This window comes from Eupeodes corollae, chromosome 2 (assembly GCF_945859685.1).
Source record: "Eupeodes corollae chromosome 2, idEupCoro1.1, whole genome shotgun sequence".
Lineage (NCBI taxonomy): Eukaryota > Metazoa > Arthropoda > Insecta > Diptera > Syrphidae > Eupeodes > Eupeodes corollae.
Genome location: NC_079148.1, coordinates 18,211,365 through 18,231,325, shown reverse-complemented (window position 1 = coordinate 18,231,325; position 19,961 = coordinate 18,211,365). Strand labels below are relative to the sequence as shown.

General features: G+C 31.5%; 1 protein-coding gene across 1 annotated transcript in view; it reads left to right on the top strand.

The window, feature by feature from the left end:
- The first annotated feature begins 14,706 nt into the window (after positions 1-14,706).
- Positions 14,707-19,961, top strand: part of LOC129944092 (frequenin-1) — a 303,407-nt gene continuing 298,152 nt past the window's right edge. The window contains exon 1 of the mRNA XM_056053279.1: positions 14,707-14,949. The gene's annotated coding sequence lies outside the window, so the exon portion shown is untranslated. The remainder of the gene's footprint in view (positions 14,950-19,961) is intronic.

The window sequence follows — 19,961 nt, the reverse complement described above, 5'->3', positions numbered from 1 at the left end:
TGAATACATTAGGTTTCGAATATTTATGTTGGGCTCTCGGCCATTCTCAAAATAAATTACATTCAGCGTCCGGGGGCCAACTGTCACCCACGCTCTCTCTCTCTGCTGGATCAGACCGCTGGCGCGCCCGTCTGTCCGTCACAATCGGTTATCCACGTTCGATGATATCGATGATTCTCGTCAAACTACTGAGAGAGTGAACCAATGGCTGATGGACCATGGCTGTCCTTCTCTCTCCCTGTAGGTACCTTGACGGAAACACCTGTAGAAAAAAGAAGAAATGGCAAATAAGGAACAAGGGATGGGATAAATGAGAGAATGACTTTTGTCGCTGTAAATTTTTACCTTGACAATATTTGAGTCGAAAATCAATTTTTACCAACTTTTATTAATCTTTTTGTTCAGGTTTTTAGTTTTTGTAAGAAAACTGTCAATTCGATTTTTTTTAAAAATTGTTCTGAATGTTGAAAACAATATTTTTTATAAGTAAAAATTAGTTCAAAGCCAATATCTCAAAGTTTTGAAAAAATATTTGAGTCGAAATTCAGTTTTTAATGTTTTTTAAGGTTTTCATTTTTTATAAAAAATACTGTCGATTTTTCTCAAAATTTTACCAGACGTTAAAAACCTTTTTTTCGTTGCGCAAAATTGTTTTGGAGATAAAATTATTCTGTATTCGTAAAATTTTCGAGGTGACAAATTTTTCTTAGTTTTTTTTATTTATAAAAAAACCGTTGATTGGATTTGTGTCCAAAAATATATTGATTTGGTATCACGCTACAATATATAATATAAAATTTTATTCAGTTCTTAACCAAAATTTTCAGACCTTTTTTTTAAACTGCTATGGTAAAAAATCCACCCACGCAATTCTCTTGAGAGCGTTTTCTGCATCTTTCTGCCTTATTATCTGTGTACAAATATGCATGTCTGCACGCACAGACATTTTCCTAAAAATTTTCTATATCGACTCTAGGGACCTTGAAACGTCGAGAAATGTCAAAATTTTCAATTTGATAAATCGGACCCATCACAACAACTTCCTATGGGAAGTTAATAATGCAACAATCAGCTATTCATTGAAAACTATTTCTTCAATAATAAATTGTTAATTAACTAAAAGAAAAATTTCTTAGTTGAATTATGTATATTTTTAGTACAAAAAATCTTCAGCTTATCAGCTTCGTTTTAACACCAAACATAACTAATTTCAACCTCTTACTCGCTTTTAAATCTCGGAACAAATTGTTAAAAATGATGATGAAAAACAATGATAGTTATAACTGGTCCTATATTTTACTCGTAATCATACAATTTATTGTTGAATAGTGAAAAAATGAGATGAGAAATTCAGGTCATTACAAACCTTTAAAAAAGTATTGTTTCGTTTGTGGGAAGGATTATAAAAACTTGTTCTTGCCACAAGTTTATTTAGGAATTTAAAATTTTATACAAGGGTTGCTCAATCGGTTCAGAATTTAAGGTTATACAAAAAATATCAAGTCCACTCTTTGGCAAGTGAACTTCTTTGAATAATTTTGAATAAAATTGATCCACCTCATATGTAGTTACAAAAATAAGAAATTGCCTTCAGGGATTTTGAGAGATTATAAACGAATACAAAAATATAAATCGCTGTTGTATGCAAGTGCCAAAAAATTTAAATCATATTATAATACAAAAATATTTCTCCCAATTTTTTCCTAAAAAATTTAAAACGTGCCTGAACAAAAAATAATCAAAATACAAACTTTTTCTTGCTTTAAAGTCCTTTAGTATGCCAATGTCATGCATGCATGAACCCGGATCTACAAATATGGTTGCCACTTACTACAAAATTCTATAAAATTATTCCTAAACATGAAAACCATCTTGATTGTCTAATCGAAAAAAACAATGTTGTTAACAGAAAGTATGAGTTTTCCGGTAATTGATTTCATGTTGAAATTTTCTAAAATATTTGGACAGCTTTCACTTTTAAATCTGTCATATTTTGACATCTGACAAGTAAAAATTACGTCATTAAAATGGTAAAAATGGTGATACATTTGAAGTGACAGCTCAGTGACAGTTTAAAAAGGTCTCAAAATAGGCCTTCTACATCTTGCCATTTAACATCTTTAAAATGTTATCTTTGGAAACTCTCGTGAAAGATAAGGTTTAATGCCAACTCACGATCTTTTTCATGTGAATAGTTTCTCTTAGAAATTTACATAGTATTGCGAATAGTCTGTGGGATCATCTTTCCGTATTCACCAAAAAATTCTATGTTATCAGGTGATAGTTATATGTTCTCAAATTCTGAACATTTTTGATTATTTTGGAATAATTGGCAACAATGACTGAAACAACCCTGATTTTATTTAGGGTACTCATTCAGTAGGCCAAACACGCTCCAAAGTACCTTCATAGTTGCACATCGCACTCGTTTCACGTTTCCTTCCATCTTCATATTGTAGGCTAGTGGTAGGAATGTATCGTAGGTATATCCATGGACAGGACACCCTCGTCGTCATCGTCTTCACTTTTAGTAAAGTGAAAGTTCGAATGTTTAACCCATATTCATGGAGGCCTAGGCATACAGTCAAGTTTGAAGTTTTTGCTATTGTGTAATTATGGAAGAAGGAAAAAAAAAAAACAAAAAGGAGAAAACTACAATACATTCCAATTTCAGTAGACCCGGAAAAGGGATCAAAATCTAAAGGAAACGAATGTGACCGTGACATGCAACCCAATAACCTTATATACGTATACACATACCTTCCGATAGGCCTACAATCAATGTATGTTTGTGTATAAGAGAATGACTATAGAAAAGTTGGAAATATATTTTGTACTCCCTAATTTGAATAGTTCCTCTAAGGTTAACATTACAAAGGTCTTATTCGAGTATTCATTTTTTCGACAGAAGTGATGATTTTGTTAGGCTAAAGGAATTTATTTTAAATATAACTTTGACTGACACGTGCTTGTGCATACTTAAGTATATGCAATAAACTAGTGATTTTTATCCAGGCTAAAAAAAATTACCAAAAACAAAAATAACAACATGCATAACTACAGTCAATGTCAAAAGAAAGTTTTAGCTTTTTAATCAGCTTAAACAAGATTTTAATTTGCAACTAGTTACTTAGGAGTTAAACAAAAGGACACAAGTTTACAACTGACAGTTACGTTACAGATTAGTAAATAGACAAAAAAACGTGTATTTGAAAAAATTCAAAGTCTTACAGTCAAATTGGAAAGGACTTGACTTGACTTGACTTTCAAAAACTACAAAGAACTACTGCTGCCATTTAGAAACATAATTTTTGAACAACGATCACTGTGCAAGGTCATCGCATCAACAGTTCACAGATTCTAAAAAAATCTCTCTTCTTTTTAACTTCCCATAGGAAGTTATTGTAATGGGTCCGATTTTTCAAATTGAAAATTTTGACATTTCTCGACGTTTCAAGGTCCCTAGAGTCGAAATAAAGGATTTTTAGAAAGATGTCTGTGCCTGCGTGTGTACGTACGTTCGTTATACAGATAATAAGGCAGAAAGGGCTCTTTTTTATTTTAATTCATTTTTATTAATTCATTCTTAAACCTATCTTAAAGCTAGACAAAAATTCATAAAACTAGCTAATTATCCATAACTTACAACTAACTTAATGGTCCCATATGGACACTCTAAGTTAAACTATAACACTTAAAACTAATGTCTTTCGGCCTTAAGATCTAATTTACTTCATTTAAATTTTATCTATTTTGTATTTATTAGAAAATTTGAAAAAAACTAATATCAATATCCTTTTTTATTTTTACTTACAAACTACTTAAAATTAGGTCCTTAAATAAAACATAAAGCTAACTTAAACTACCTATTCTACCTATAAACTACTTAAAACTAGAACAACCACAGCAGCAAATCTTACTATCTAACATTTTTGTTTTTCATATTTTGTTGTCTTTTTTTTTTTTATTAATTATATTTTTTTTAATGCTTTTTGTTAATGTTTTTTATTTTTTTTTATTTTTAATTTTGTTTTTTGCATTTTTTTTTTTCGTGCCACCATGCCTATTCTACTTAAAACTAAACCCTTATACTATTAAACAAGTATGTAAGCCGGCCAAGGCTTAAAACCCCATCCCGACTACCCACTATCAAGTGCCGATTGAAGCCACCAAAACTGGTTCTCCTGCTTCACCCTATCAGTTCGGTCCCGCTCGGACACAGCCCTACTGAACCGAAGGAGCTCTGCTCCACCTTGTGTCATGACGTCCCGATTGTACGGGAGTCGCCGTTTCGTCAGAGCAAAGGCTCCTCTGGCCCTGGTCAGAGCCAACGGAGTCCGGAACAGAATTTTCTCCGACTTCTGGACATTTATTTTCAGTTTCCAGTCGTCGCAATATCGCTGAATCTTGTCGAAATCACGCTGCAAGATAATTCTAATAACCTCAACCCTTCGGGCCGTTCTGTACGCAATTAGATCGTCGGCGTACGCAATTGCCTTTGTAAGACTACCTATCAGATCGCTGGTGTAAATGCTGAAGAGAATCGGCGAATTCACCACTCCCTACTGAAGACCATTTTTAATTGAGAATGTTGTAGTAGAAGTTACATTGCCACTTTTGACAACAAACTTTCTACCGTTAAGCATATCATAAAGTATGTACAACAATGGCTTGCTAATGCCAAGCCTACTCAATTTTAGGTAAAGACCCTCTAACCATACGATGTCAAAGGCCTTTTCCAAATCAACCAGAACAGCACCTGTGCATTGTTGTTTTGATTTATTGCATTGGATATCAGAAACGAGTTTAGACGCAGCATGAATTGTGTCATGACCCGCCTTGAACCCGAACCCTATTAATGATCTTTTCGAAAACTTTGCTGATGCTCGGAAGAAGACTTATCGACCGAAGATTTGACGGGTTGGAGTTGTCCTTTCCCTTTTTCGGGAGAGGATGAACCACAGCAGTCTTCCAATGCACTGGATAATATGCATTATTCAGTGCATTATTGAAGAGTGTGGTACAATAATGTCAATTTCCTCCATCGGTAAATGTCTTAGTAAATACAACGTTGGATATACCATCGACACCTGCTGACTTTTTGTTTTTTATTGAATTAAAGATGAGCTGAAGCTCAACCTTCGTCACTAACAAGGGACTTGGTCCCGTTTGCTCGGCGATTATGGCATTTGCCAAGGAATCGTCATTGAACCGGATGAAACCGCGATGATCGCCATTGTGTCATATCATTTCGAAGGTAAAAGTGTTTAAGTAGGGCTCTGTTTTCCAGGTCGTGGTTGGGGCGAATGCTAACATTCACCTTGTACACTTGCTGGAAAGCAGCTCCCACCGCCTCCACTTTTTCCTTCGGATCTTCAATTATACAAAAGTCATCGTTGAAGATGGCTTCCTCTGGATCTATTTGTACTGTCATGAGTACGTCCCTGTTCTCTTCGGTTCTTTGGAGTTTCAGACTCGGAAGGTCATTATCGTTTTTTTTCCTGAATATCTTGTTGATTTTTGGAAACATACTAGGGTCACTTGAATTAACTGACCGGATCTTGCGGTCCCAGTACTTGTTAATTGATAACCTGTAGTTCTCCTTAATCAACACATTGACATTTTTTATTGACGACTTCAGTGTCCTAACCTCCAAGTCGTGTGGATCTGTGAGTCGTCTGTACAAGTTTTTGATTCTTGTCAGTAAGCCACTCTTGTGCCTACGTAGTGCGCCAATAGTCGCGTTTCTGTAAGCGTCCATTTGGTCCCGTTCTTTGTATTTTGGAATTGTCCTTTCCATTGTTCGTTTTATTGTTTCGTCCATCTGTTGTCAATGTTGCAGAAAGGGCTCTCAACAACATTGCGTGGGTGGTTTTTTTTTAACCAAAAAAATCTATTCAATGTTTTTTTTTATCAATCAAAAAAACTGAACAAAAAATTTGTCACCTCCAAAATTTTACGACTAAAATATGATTTCATCTCCAAAACAGTTTTGTGCAGCGTAGAATAATGTTTTTGACTTCTGATGAAATTTTGAGAAAAATCGAATTGACAGTTTTTCTTATAAAAAATAAAAATTGGTTGGTAAAAATTGAAAATCGATTCAAATATCTTTTCAAAAACTTGAAATTGAGGCTTCAAACTTATTTTATCTTATAAGAAATATTATTTTCAACATTCTGAAAAATGTTGAGAAAAATCAAATTGACAGTTTTTTTTACAAAAAGTTGGTAAAAATTGATTTTCGACTCAAATATCTTTTCAAAAAATTGAGATAATAGCTTTTAATTAATTTTTACTTATAAGAAATATTGTTTCAACATAAGGACAGATTTTAAGAAAAATCGAATTGACATTTTTTTGTACAGAAAATTAAAAACCGAAAAAAAATTAACAAAAGTTGGAAAAAATTTACTTTCGACTCAAATTACTTTCCAAATAAAAAATATTGGCTTCAAATTTATTTTATTTCACAGAAAATATTGTTTTCAATATTCAGTAATTTGTATATAAAAATCCAACAGTCCGTTTTTTCATAAAAATAAAATCTACAAAAAATAGTACGCAAATTTGGTAAAAATTGATACGAGTACATAATAAACAAACTTTTAAGCAAGACAAATCGACAGACGAGATGGGAAGTTATTAGTGTGGGTCGCATCCCAGCCTCTTTTTAAGTTAAATAATTGTTTTGACATTTTAGTTTTAAAATGGTTACCAACATTTTTAAAACACTTAAACATCAAAAACTTGTTCTTCTCTCGTGTAATGCTACTTTTCACTTACTTTCAACTGACAGCTGTCAAATTGTTACGTACTGAAGAGAAATGTAATAAAAACGTTAAGCGTTGAGTAAAATAAGAAAAATAAAAAAAGACTTGCATGTACTTTCGGCATTAATGGTTGTACTGTTAAAGAGTTATTTTATATTATATTATAAAACTCAAATAAACAGTAGATACTTTCTTTTAACAGAGACTGTATATTTCATTTTATCCATTAAGGTATTTTATACACATTTACAAATGTATACTTACATTTTTAGTGTTTCATATATGAGAAGAAAAAACATTTATTAAATAAAATAAAACATCAACAAATCCATCATTTGGTTTGGCTTTTATTAGCGTATAATTAACTAACACATTAATGTTCCCATAAGAATTTCGTGAGTTATTATAATTAGTAATATTGTTTTGTAATTTTTTCTGAAAAAAGAAAAACATATGTGTGTACATATGTAAAGGAAATGAGTTTTACAATAAAATAATATATCAAATTGTAAACAAATAATTAGTACCTACTTAATTGATTTTAAATTACATATTCGAATTGTTTTATATTGTTTTTCAAATTAACAATTTTTGAGAGTGTTCTCCAAACCCACCAACATTGATTTGTGATAATTTCATATACAATTTATGAGTTTTCTTCAAACAAAAGCTGAGGAGAGGGACTCATGGCCAACAAAAAGGATTCCAGATGAAAAAAATGTCTTAGGTTTTTTGTTTAATCAACATTCAAGGAAAAAAAGGCTTTGTGAGTTCCTTTGTTAATGTTTCGAAGGAAATGTCTGACACATGACTTGCAATCCTTCCGCCTTTCAATTTTATATAAACTTATACCAAAATATTAATAACAATGTTTTAAATGAAATACATACATTTAAAGTCAATATCTTGTTTGTTCTAATAAAACTTCAGCTGAAAACGGTTCCAAACAGTTTTTTGATTGATTTTGTAGTTTTTCGTGTTTTGTACAACAAAGTTGTCATTTAGATTTTGCTAAAAATCAACTTTAAGTTAGCAACAAAGTGTTGCATGTGATCAAATAAGTTTAAAGTCAATACCTTTATTTAGTCTTGAAATATTCGAATCAAACATACGTTTTTGTAGAATCATTTTTTTTAACTGGATTTTTCTAAAAAATTTTACTGAATGTTAAAAAAAATTGTACTTGCGACTTATAGAAATTGCAGTGCTCCTCGAAAAATGTTGGTCAAACATTCTATTACCCTTTTCGATATCAGTTCTTGGAATTACGGAACGCTGGGGGATTTGATTCACTATGTAGCAACATGTCTTTTAAACACTGTATAAAAGTTGATGTTATTATCAATAAGAGCTGCATTTGGCTTGTGATAGTAGTCCAATATTAACCGAAGTGATTTTGTGGAAAATAGTGGGAAAAATGAGTTTCCATCATAAGGCCAATATTTTGTGTCTCTCTCGTCTCAATTTGACAACACGTGAAATTTCTAAGGTATGTAATTTAAAAAAATATTGTAAGATCGGGGCTTTTAGCAGGAAAAAACGCTCAGGAAAGACGAAAAAGTCGACTCCAGTGGAAGTTCGTTTTTTGGTGATGTAGTACAGTCGTCGGCATCGATTCAGCACTTCGGTAGAACTTGAAAACGGTCTGTGTCCAGCTATACAGGCAAAGTAATTTTGTTAAACTCATTGAGAAATAGACTCGTAAAAGCTGGACTAAGAGGCCTCGAGAAAAATGATTGCTCTGGGCCCAGGAGCACCTAAATAATACTCAAGACATGTGGTACAATGTCATCTTTTTGGACGAATAAAAATTCGAGCTCCATGTTGGAGATGGGAAGATCCTTGTGCGAAGAGAACCGAAAGAAAGACTAAGCTCTGATTGCATTTTACGGATGGCCAGAAAACTTGAAGGTGTGATGGGGTAAGAATGTTTCTCTGGAAATAAAAAAGGTAGAATGAGTTTTCTAGAATCCAAAGTCAATGCAAAAGTTTACCTTCTAGTCCTGTTTTTTGGGGACACTTGCAGTTTTATTTTTACAACAGGACAATGCTCCTAATCATACAGCCAAAATCGTAAGCATGAACTTTTTTTCATTTTTACCATTAGTGACTAATATTAAACTTTAAAAAAAGCTAAAACTTTTATGACTAAAAATAATATTTGGATTTTTTTTTTAATTTGTAAGGTTAAAAATTACTTCGAAGAATATAATATCGATTTACTAAGTTGTCCTCCCTACAGTCCAGATCTTAATTCAATTGAGAATATCTGGTCTATAATGAAACTTGAGTTTGGGAAAAAGCGCCCAGAATCAGTTGATGAATTAAAAAAACTACTTACCAGGACCAAAAAACTGCACCAATAAAGTATTTTCTTCAATGAGGCAGGTACCTAAAAAACTCATTTTCCGGTATAATCACTTTCTGCTCCATGACCATTTTAGAAAAGTCTCAAAATTCTTATTTTATCTAATAAAAAAATAACAAAACCTCATTCAAAAATATGCTGTTATTTCAACACATTTGAATAAATTCGAAAAAAATAGAAAAAAAAAGTTTGACCAACATTTTTCGAACTCGAGATTTTAATCGAACATGACATTATGATGGTAGAGAAGTCGAAAAAAGTAGGTCCTCTGGTTCTTTCCGTCTGTCTGTCTGTTTTTCCTCGCCACTACAGCCTACACCATTTAGTCGATTAAGTTTAAACTTGGAAATTAATGTTTTAACCAGTTTCGTTCACTTTTTCTTAAAACTGTGCCCATAGAAAGTTCGAGATATTTCATAAAGCCTATTAATTTTAACTCATTTTTTTCTTATATACCGGAGATACCGGTACACTGTACATTAGTCTTAAAGTTCTGAACATTAAAATGGGAGAGAAAAATAGAGTTGACCAAAGCATTCCACATTCTCGATGTTTGGATCTCTATACTTAACAGTACGCCCGAAATTGAGCTCAAGGGTAAACTGATGAGCATTCCTAGAAGTGCGAGTATTACGGCTGAATAGTTTAAGGGGTGGAATGCAACTGGCTATTTCGACAGAAAATTGTTTCTCAAAATATCGATGAAACAAAGAAAGGCATGAAACATTGCGAAGGTGTTCTAGCGATGTAAATTTTCCGATTGTAGTTCTGTCGCCTATCATTTTTAAAGCACTTTTTTTAAATTCTATCCAAGAGATTTAAACTTGTTTTGGGGGCACCTGTCCAGATATGAGAATTATATTCAAGCTTTGGACGGATAATAGCTTTGTAGATTATATTCAGATCAGAAGGGGTGACAAATTTCTTGCAACGTCGGAGAAATCCTAAGCACCTGGCAGCACTTTTGGTGATATCGAATACGTGATCATTCCATAAGACGTGATCTGCAATACACATACCGAGTACTGATAGTTGATTGTTTCCCTGGATGCAAGTGCCACTCATAGATAGTGGCATCGGGGGTGCGGTACGCTTTAACGACAGGAGATAGCATTGAGCTTTCGAAGCATTGAATTCTACACGGTTTTTGATTCCCCATTGGACAATGCTGTCAAGATCAGAATTTAATGATCCTATCATACGCTGCCGTTGAAGTTCCACATCCGAAGGACAAGGATGTTAATCTAGAAACGAATATGAAAAGCTGAGGGTACTGTCGTTGGCGAAACAGAATGATGGATGAATAAAAGGAAGAGAGTCGGAGACAAAACGGAGCCCTGGAGGACACCAGCATTTATTTTATGAATTTCAGACTTGAAACCATCCAATACCACTTGTATTGAACGGTTAGAAGGGTAATTTCTAATCCAACGAACGAGAAATGCATCAATACCAAAAGCACGCATTTTCGATAAGAGAGCTTGGTGCCAAACCCTATCAAATGCTTTTGAAATATCAAGTGCAATAATCTTACTTTCTCCAAAACGATGTAAGGATTTGTTCCACTGTTCGGTGAAATGAACCATGAGATCACCAGTGGACCTTTTGCTACGAAACCCATACCTTCCGTTCTTCAAGATATTTGTTAATTAAAAAATTAATCAGCGTTTCCATGACCTTGGAAAGAGTGGATGTAAGTGCAATTGGAAGATAGTTTGAGGGTGAGGATTCGCCTTTTTTAGGGACGGCTAGACAAATGCAGTTTTCCATCCACTCGGAAAGAGACCTGTAGAGTAGGAAAGATGGAAAAGTTTATGCAGTGGTTTTGCCAGCGATGAAGAACACCTCTTTAGAACAATTGTGGAGAAACTATCCGGGCCAGCGGATTTGTGTATGTTAAGGTCTTTCAGTTCTTTTGCAACTGCACGAGTGCGAAAGAAGATTCGTCCCATAGATTCATTTACGCTCAAGAACAGGAGGACTCATGACACTATTCGGTAGCGTCGAATTAACAGCAAACTGTGCTGCAAGCAAACTGGCTTTATGAATTAAGCTTACATAGGGAGTGTCATTGTGGACAAGTGTTGGAACCGAGCATGACGTGGTGTTTCGTACGTTTCTTACAAATGACCAGAAATGTCTACTACCTTTGGGACATTGTAGTATTTTTGCCTTAATTTCTGATCATGCAAAAATTTGGTTCGCCGAATATGACAATTGCAGGTCTTTCTAGCTTGTTTGAACTTATTCCGGTTTTCCTCAGTCGGTTCGGCTTTATTACAACGTAAACTTACATCTCTGAACCTAAAAACCTCTTTAACAGCTCGAATCAAACTATAAGTTCTCTTTGGGTTTGATAGATTTTACCCTATTCGGGATAAAATTTCTCATTCCACAAAGAATTAAATTTGTTACCATATCTGCGCTGGAATCCACGTCACTATCGCGGAACCATAGTGACCAGTTAAAGTTCCTAGAGAATTCATTTAGACCTCCCATAGGAGTTTTTTCTTTTACTGGGTTTTTTGACATGAGAATTTTGCAGTAATACACTAATTGTTTATTTATTAGGGTCAGAGGTAAGAAACAAGTCTAGGGTGTTGTCGGATTGACCTGCAACGTCAGGGATTTTATTTATTTTTATTTATTTATTTTGAAAATTTTTGGAAACAATCTTTTTTTACGAGTAAATTTTCAAATCTTAAAATACAGGAAATTTTTTTAAACAGACTTTTTGGATACATGATAAATTTCGTCTTACATAATGATAATTTGGTATTTCCTCACACTATATAATATGCAATTAAATTGAAGTGGCTAGCGTAATTCGTGAGTGAGATATTTGGTATCAACCAACACTTTTTTAAAAGTCCTTTTTGCATCTTTTGATTTTATTATCTTTTCAACCAAATTTGTTTTGAAGTCCATATCTTTCTAGTCCCTAAAATACATATATATATATTTGTATTTAAATTGATTTAGATTCATATGAGCTTAAAACGTCATAAAATGTTAAAATGTCCATTTCGACAAATCGTACCAATTACAATAACTTCTTACAGGAAAAAAAGATAAAAATTCTTGACAACATATTCTCTCAGCGAATTTATCAAACTTCATTTGAAGTAAAAATTAATAAAATAATACATTCAGTCATTTTTGATCAGTAAAATGTAATTTTTTCAAGGATGCATTTAAAAACATTGGAAATTCATTATAATTCCTTTTTAGAAACTGTTTTCTTAGATCCTTTGAATTGTTTCACTTATTTGTTTTCTTGGTAAGCTTACGTATAATAAAACCGATCCTTTGATCATAAAATTGTTAAGGTTAAAGTTTAAAGTTTCATTCTTGGATGTTCTTCAAAAAATCCGATACTTAATTTTTACGGTGCTACGGTTTTTTGGAAAAGAAGAAATGGAGTTTTCTGTTAGAAACATGACAATATATTTTTTACTTGCTACATGGTGGCGCACTCAGGTGGCTAAAGACCTTAACCAACTTGGCGTTCGAAACTGGAGACAGCTAGCTAGAGACCGAGCTGGCTGGAGACGAATGTTGGTTGAGGCCCAGGTCCGCCCCGGGCTGTAGCGCCACCTTAAGTAAGTAACATGGCAAGTCTTGCATTAAAATTGAAAAAAGTGGGTTCAACGATTCCGTTATTTAAAAAAGACATCGTTAAAGATTTTCGAAAATAAAAATAAACAAAGTTCTTGAAACAATTAAATGGGGGTCAAATTGATTTGAAGATTACTTGTTTTGCAGGTATTTTTTAGAATCTTTTAATAGAGGTACAATTTTTGAACAGACTTTTTTCAGGATACAGGAGCATGTATTTTGTTTTAAGAAACATTCAATCCATATTTAGTTTTTCTTTCATCTTTTGGAAAGTATTATTATTACCATTGAGTTTTTTTTTTTTGAAAAATTCAATCTGGAACGGTTTTAAAACCTAGAAACAATCATGAAATCGATATTCACCTCAAGAATTTCGAAAAAAAATAAATATATAGACTTCAACTTTTTTGTTATCGTCTACAAAATGCTGTTATTAATATTTTTTAAAAACTTAAAGGGTTTGAAATAAAAAATTGATTTTTGTATTGAAAATGATTTTTATCAACAAGATATTAACAGCTCAAAGAAACCACTGGTCTTCTTCACAGTGACACTTCCAAGGTTGTCCACTTCTTATTTTACATCCCGTAACATGTTTGAAAAAATCAAACCCCCAATAAAATCTTAAACGGAAATAAATGTTTGAAGCTAATAACAATCCCAAAAAACGCTTTAAAGAACTTTCCAATCATTTTAAGTGATGGAATATTTCAGGGTAACAACGCACCACAAAGGTCTTTAATTTTAATTTTTTATTTTATTCACTTTTTATATTTGCAATAAAACAGAACTTCTACACTTTGCAAATATTTATTCAACCTCATTAAATCAATCAATTTTCATCGAAGAAAACGAAAACCGAAAACGGAAACAATTATTCTTCGAGTTTGAATCTTTTCCGGGTGATGCTCTCTCCCAAAATCTGAAAGTACTTATCCCATTATTTAGAATAAGCCATAATGCAAAATGGACGTAATAACTCACCTGATGGGAAAAATCGAATCGAATCGAATCGAATCGATGCGTATAATTTAAGTCAATGAATTCAAATTTGAGATTGTTTCGTCAAACACTCGTGTATATAATCTAGAAAATAGCAATTTAAAAACATTTTCCAATATAATGGACACTGGGGGTGGCTATGGCTATGCTCGTTCAATATATCTTACAAAATTTCGAAAAAAAGCATCTCTAAAACGCTTTGTTTACCTCATCATCAAACGATAAAAGTAAATATTTGTGAGGAATTCTTTGTTTTTTTTTTGTTGTTTTTTGGTTTTTATTTGTTTCTGTTGTTTTGTTCAAAAAATATATAATTCTTTTGAGACTGCACGCGGTGCGAGTGCGATGGGCAGGAAGGCAGTCAGTCTTTTCAGTACTTCCATACTTCATGATGGGCAAATAGTAGTTCGTGATTAGCGTTCAAACAGGAAAGTTTTTTCCCACATAAACTGAGCTTTTTTTTTGACGCCGGCCGCGTCCACAGCCACTACTGTTGCCTCAATTGTGGGTGATTCTTCCTCCCGTTTTTTTTCGATATCACTGGGGACGACACGACGACGAGACGACGACGTGAAAAACTAGCGATATTTTCGGGTTATTGCGGCAATGATGATGGTGCTCTGGTCTCCTGATGTTTTATTGACCCAGAGTTTCTCTTTCATATTTTCCAAGTGAAAATAATGTTCATGGGTATCAGGGTCAGGCATCAGGCGTCAGGCAGCGCGTGAAAATTATTGAGCCATATTACTTGACTATTCGAGCGTGATTGTTACTCGGTGGATGGCGTACTTTCACACAGTTTTCCAATTTGCGGTGAAAACTTTGTTCCGCGCTTTCGCAATTGTTGTTCGTCATTCTTAAGCCAAAATTCGTTACGTTTCGAATCCATTCATTGGAACGAACGAATGAATACGTGGCCGTGTCGTTCGGTTTTTATTTTCTATCAATTTTAGGTTATCTTTTTTTCATATGGGTGTGAAATTTTTTCCGATGGTGGTTTTGTAACTTTAAAATTGTGGTGAAATAAAGTGTCAGAGGGAGTTCTTTTTTGTTCTTTCTGAAAGTGAAAAATTTAAGTGTTTAAAATTGTGTGGGAAATTTGACCTTTGAAGAAAAATGTTTTTATGAGGAAAGTTGTTTTTGAGTTATTGTTCGACTTGTTTTTGAAAGGATATTTCGATTGTTGGGGTGAGTCTTTTATTGAACTCTTGTTTTTGTATACTTGACGTCAAAAACATTACATTCATAAAATAGTATCTTAAATAAACCTGTTATCTTCAAACTTCAATGTGCATTTACCCTTAAGCCAAAACATATAAGAGACGACATATCTATTAGGAACATAAAATGGCAATTAAAATGTGATTTGTTACTATAAACGGGAAATGGGAGTTAAAACTTAAATGTCGTGTCCTGAGGCAAATAAAACACAAAACAAATATTAAAGAGTACTTTATTACAATATATGAGTTCAATGTTTAATGTACAAATATAGATCTGTACACATGTACCATAAATGTAGTCCTTTTGATAATATCACAAATATTAAAGTTTATTGACTTATGGCAATAATATTATGTAATTGTTGACAGGCTTCAGGAGTAGGGTTTGAATGAAGGTATACAATTATACAAGAGACAGAAATGTACAAAAGTTTATCTATTTGCTTGTTAGAATTATTATCAAATTACCCAAAAAATAAAGGTTAAATATTAAACTTTTGTGTCGGGTTAAAATTGGGAAGTATTTAGTAAACAAGACTCAAAAGTTTCATTTAGATGAAGAAAGAATTGAATGAAAATTTTCCTGTAGGTTTCCTACCAACCCATATTGAAAGGTAAAGTTCAATGTCTTATTTTTCATTTAGCACAGACTTTTGAATAGAAGGCATGCTTAAGAAACAAAAGCAAGTGAGACATTAAGATATGTTGTATGAATTATTGCTGAAGTCATTAAAGAGGGGAAATATATCTATTTGACATTTTAGATATTCTTTTGTGGAAAATAGAGTTATGCAAAAGTAAACTTTAATTTGGTTGCATTATAAATGTTCGTTTTTGCTTAAAATTGAACAGAAAAAGACTTTAAGGTGAAATAAGTTTTATTTTTAACTTCCCATAGGAAGTTATTGTAATAGGTCCGATTTGTCAAATTGAAAATTTTGACATTTCTCGACGTTTCAAGGTCCCTAGAGTTGAAATAAAAGGTTTTTAGAAAGATGCCTGTGCATGCGTGTATACGTGCGTTCGTACGTTAGTACGTCCGTACGTTCACGACGTTTTTTCGTCGTCCATAGCTCAAGAACCAGAAGAGATATCGATTTCAAATAAATTTTGTTAGACAGATAATAAGAAGAAAGGTTGGTCTTAGAAAAAGGTGAAAATTTTGGTTAACCCTAAATATCTTTCGAACCAAAAATGCTAGGGACTTGAATTAAATTTTATATAATATATTGTAACGTGATATCAAAGAAGTATATTTTTTGAAAACAAATCCAATTAATGATTTTTTTATAAATCAAAAAAACTGAAAAAAAAAAAATGTTTACACCTCCAAAATTTTACGACTAAAATATGATTTCATTTCCAAAATAATTTAGTGCAACGAAAAATAATGTTTTTGACGACTGATAAAATTTTGCGAAAAATCGAATTGACAGTTTTTTTTATAAAAAATAAAAATCTAAAAAAACATTGCTCAAAGTTGGTAAATATTGAATATCGATTCAAATATCTTTTCAAAAACTTGAAATTGAGGCTTCAAACTTATTTTATCTTATAAGAAATATTGTTTTCAACATTCAGATTAATTTTGAGAAAAATCGAATTGACAATTTTTTTACAAAAAAATAAAAACCTATGAAAAATTAATAAAAGTTGGTAAAAAATAATTTTGGACTCAAATATCTTCTCAAAAATTTTAAAATATTGGCTTCAAACTTATTTCACAGAAAATATTGTTTTCGATATTCAATAATTTTTAAATAAAAATCCAACAATCCGTTTTTCATAAAAATTAAATCTACAAAAAATAGTACGCAAATTTGGTAAAAATTGATACGAGTACATATAGACAAACTTTTAAGCAAGACAAAACGACAGGCGGGATGGGAAGTTATCAGTGTGGGTCGCATCCCAGCTTTTTTTTTATTAAAATCTGTACCTTAGAGGAAATATGAATTGGTAAGTTATGTTGCTGCGACTGCATCTTATCATAATAAACAAATATTAAAAACACAAAAGTAGAAAATCTGAATCATTTCCTCAATTTCATAATAAGCGAAATTTTCAAAAGAAGTTCAACTATGTCAACTGTTGGGCGCCATTTAAGGCCTTGACAACAGGTATAGATTTTGAATCTTTAGTGATTTTCAAAGACTTATGATTCCAATTAATAAGAAAATAAAACAGGGATGCGCCTAACAACAACACACCAACCACTCTTCTAAATCATCTGTCGAGTTTTCTAAAATTTTAACAAAATATTGAATCTTTTCTATGAGATAAAAACATTTCTTATCAGCTTTTTTATTGTTGTTGTACAATTGAATTTTCGTTAAGAAAAATGTAAAAGTTAGAAACATTATTTTGTATATGATAAATAAGTTGAATTTCAATTTATGTTTTTGTTGCCGTTGCACGTTTTTGTTGAAACTTTTGTTTTATCAATTTTAACATCTAATATTTTTTTTAAAGTGTTTTTTTTTTTATAAAAAAAATTGTGATTTGATTTTTGTAAAATCAACAAAATTTTGCATAGAATGAAATAATTTTGAAGAAAATAATCGAATTTATTCTCGAAATATTCGAATGAATCATCAGTTTTTGACATTTACTATTTCTGACAAAAACAATAGTTGTTGGATTTTGCTACAAATTTTACTAAATGTTGTAAACAGTATTTTTTTAAGATGCAATTATTTTTAAGGCAATTTTTTGTGTTTTCTTATGTTTTTTATTCACTGCAAACAAATTATTACTTCGATTTAAAAAAAACCTCGTTGTTTCGTTTCGTTGTACGATATTATATTTGAGGTGACAAATATTTTTGATTCTTAAATACAAAATTTTATTTATTTGTTTTCGTCTTAATTATTTTGTAAAAATACGCTATTTGGGTAGATGTCAATTTTAAAGTTTTATCTTTTAACAGTATACAAATAAAAAATCCTTCGTTAGGTTAGGGTTGATGCAAGCTCAACTTTGTCAATTCCTCTTTAATTATTTATGTGTAAGGCTCAAAATCAGAAAAGTGGAGAAATGGCTTTGCTAGAAATTTAATGCCTTAAATTTTAAAACTATTCTGTTTTGGGTGTCCATCAAACACTATAATAATAATAATAATAATAATGTATTTTATTTTTCAAAGAATAGATACAAAAACAATATAATAATCTTATTGATATAATAAATCTCAAAATTTTTAAAAGTTGATATTGATTTTATAAACAATATACATAATTTATTAATAAGGTGAATTTTAAATGAAATCAATATACACGCATAGCAAATCGTTTCGGGAACGCGTTGTAATTTACAATCTTAAACAAGAAGTTCAAAATATAATTAAAAAAGAGGCTGGGATGCGACCCACACTGATAACTTCAGATCCCGTCTCTCGATTTTTCTTGCTTAAAAATTTGTCTATATGTACTGGTATCAATTTTTACCAAATTTGCGTACTATTTTTTGTAGATTTTATTTTTTTATTAAAAAACGGACTGTTGGATTTTTATATAAAAATTACTGAATATCGAAAACAATATTTTCTGTGAAATAAATAAGTTTGAAGCCAATTTTTGAAAAGCTATTTGAGTCGAAAGTAAATTTTTACCAAGTTTTAGTATTGTTTTTTTTTAGAGTTTTTTTTTGTAAAAAAACTATCAATTCGATTTTTTCAAAATTTTCTTAAATGTTGAAAACGATATTTCTTATAAGTAAAAATTAGTTAAAAGCTGTTATCTGAAATTCTTGAAAAGATATTTGAGTCGAAAATCAATTTTTAACAACTTTTATTTATTTTTTAAAAGGTTTTTATTTTTTGTAAAAAACTGTCCATTCGATTTTTGTCAACATTTTTCTTATAAGATAAAATAAGTTTAAAGCCTAAATTTCAAGTTTTTGAAAAGATATTTGAATCGTTATTCAATTTATACCTACCTACTTTGAGTAATGTTTTTTTAAATTTTTATTTTTTATAAAAAAAACTGTCAATTCGATTTTTCTCAAAATTTTATCGGATGTCAAAAACATTATTCTTCGTTGCACAAAATTGTTTTTGAGAAATCATATTTTAGTCTTAAAATTTTTAAATTTTTTTGTTTAAATTATACTTCTTTGAAATTACGTTACAATATATTATATAAAATTCAATTCAAGTCTCTAGCGTTTTTGGTTCGTAAGATATTTAGGGTTAACCAAAATTTTCGCCTTTTTTTCAAACTGCTATGGTAAAAAAACCACCCACGAAAAAAACATTTCTAAAAATCTTTTATTTCGACTCTAGGGACCTTGAAACGTCGAGAAATGTCAAAATTTTCAATTTGACAAATCGGACCCATTAAAATAACTTTCTATGGGAAGTATTACTCAATATGGCGTATTTTGTATACAAAATGTGGTTTTGGAGAGGATACTAAAATATTATTTATTTTTAACTATAAAAATGCAAAAATAGTTTGTCCAATGCCGCACAAGTCACTTCAGTGAACATATCGATAATCTATCAAAAATAATTTTAAGTAAATCTAGCCATTCGGTGTCAAACGTCAGTCGAGGAAGAGAAAAATAACAAAGCCGGCTGTCAGAATGTTTTTTGTCCAATAAATTATATCTAAATGTTAGGCACCTGTCTATTCATTATTCGAAGAATGTACATCAATAGTCTGTCATTCCGTGAACGTAGTTATTACATTTAATAATTGATGAAATTCTTTTTTACGACTCGAAATAACAAAGAAACCTTAAATATGTTCCTATTGACAAAGTCAGATCGCATTTAAGATGGCCGCCGTATAATCAAAGGGTGCTCTTATTTGAAATCGTCATTTCGGGAACGTTCACGGACATGATTTGACGTTTTTTTCTTGTAGAAAAAAATGTATATACATACATAGATACATGTTATAAATCAAAGCTTAAATTATGTGCTTTGTTTTGTTGTTGATTTTATCAAACTTAGAAAAACGTGCCCGAATTAAT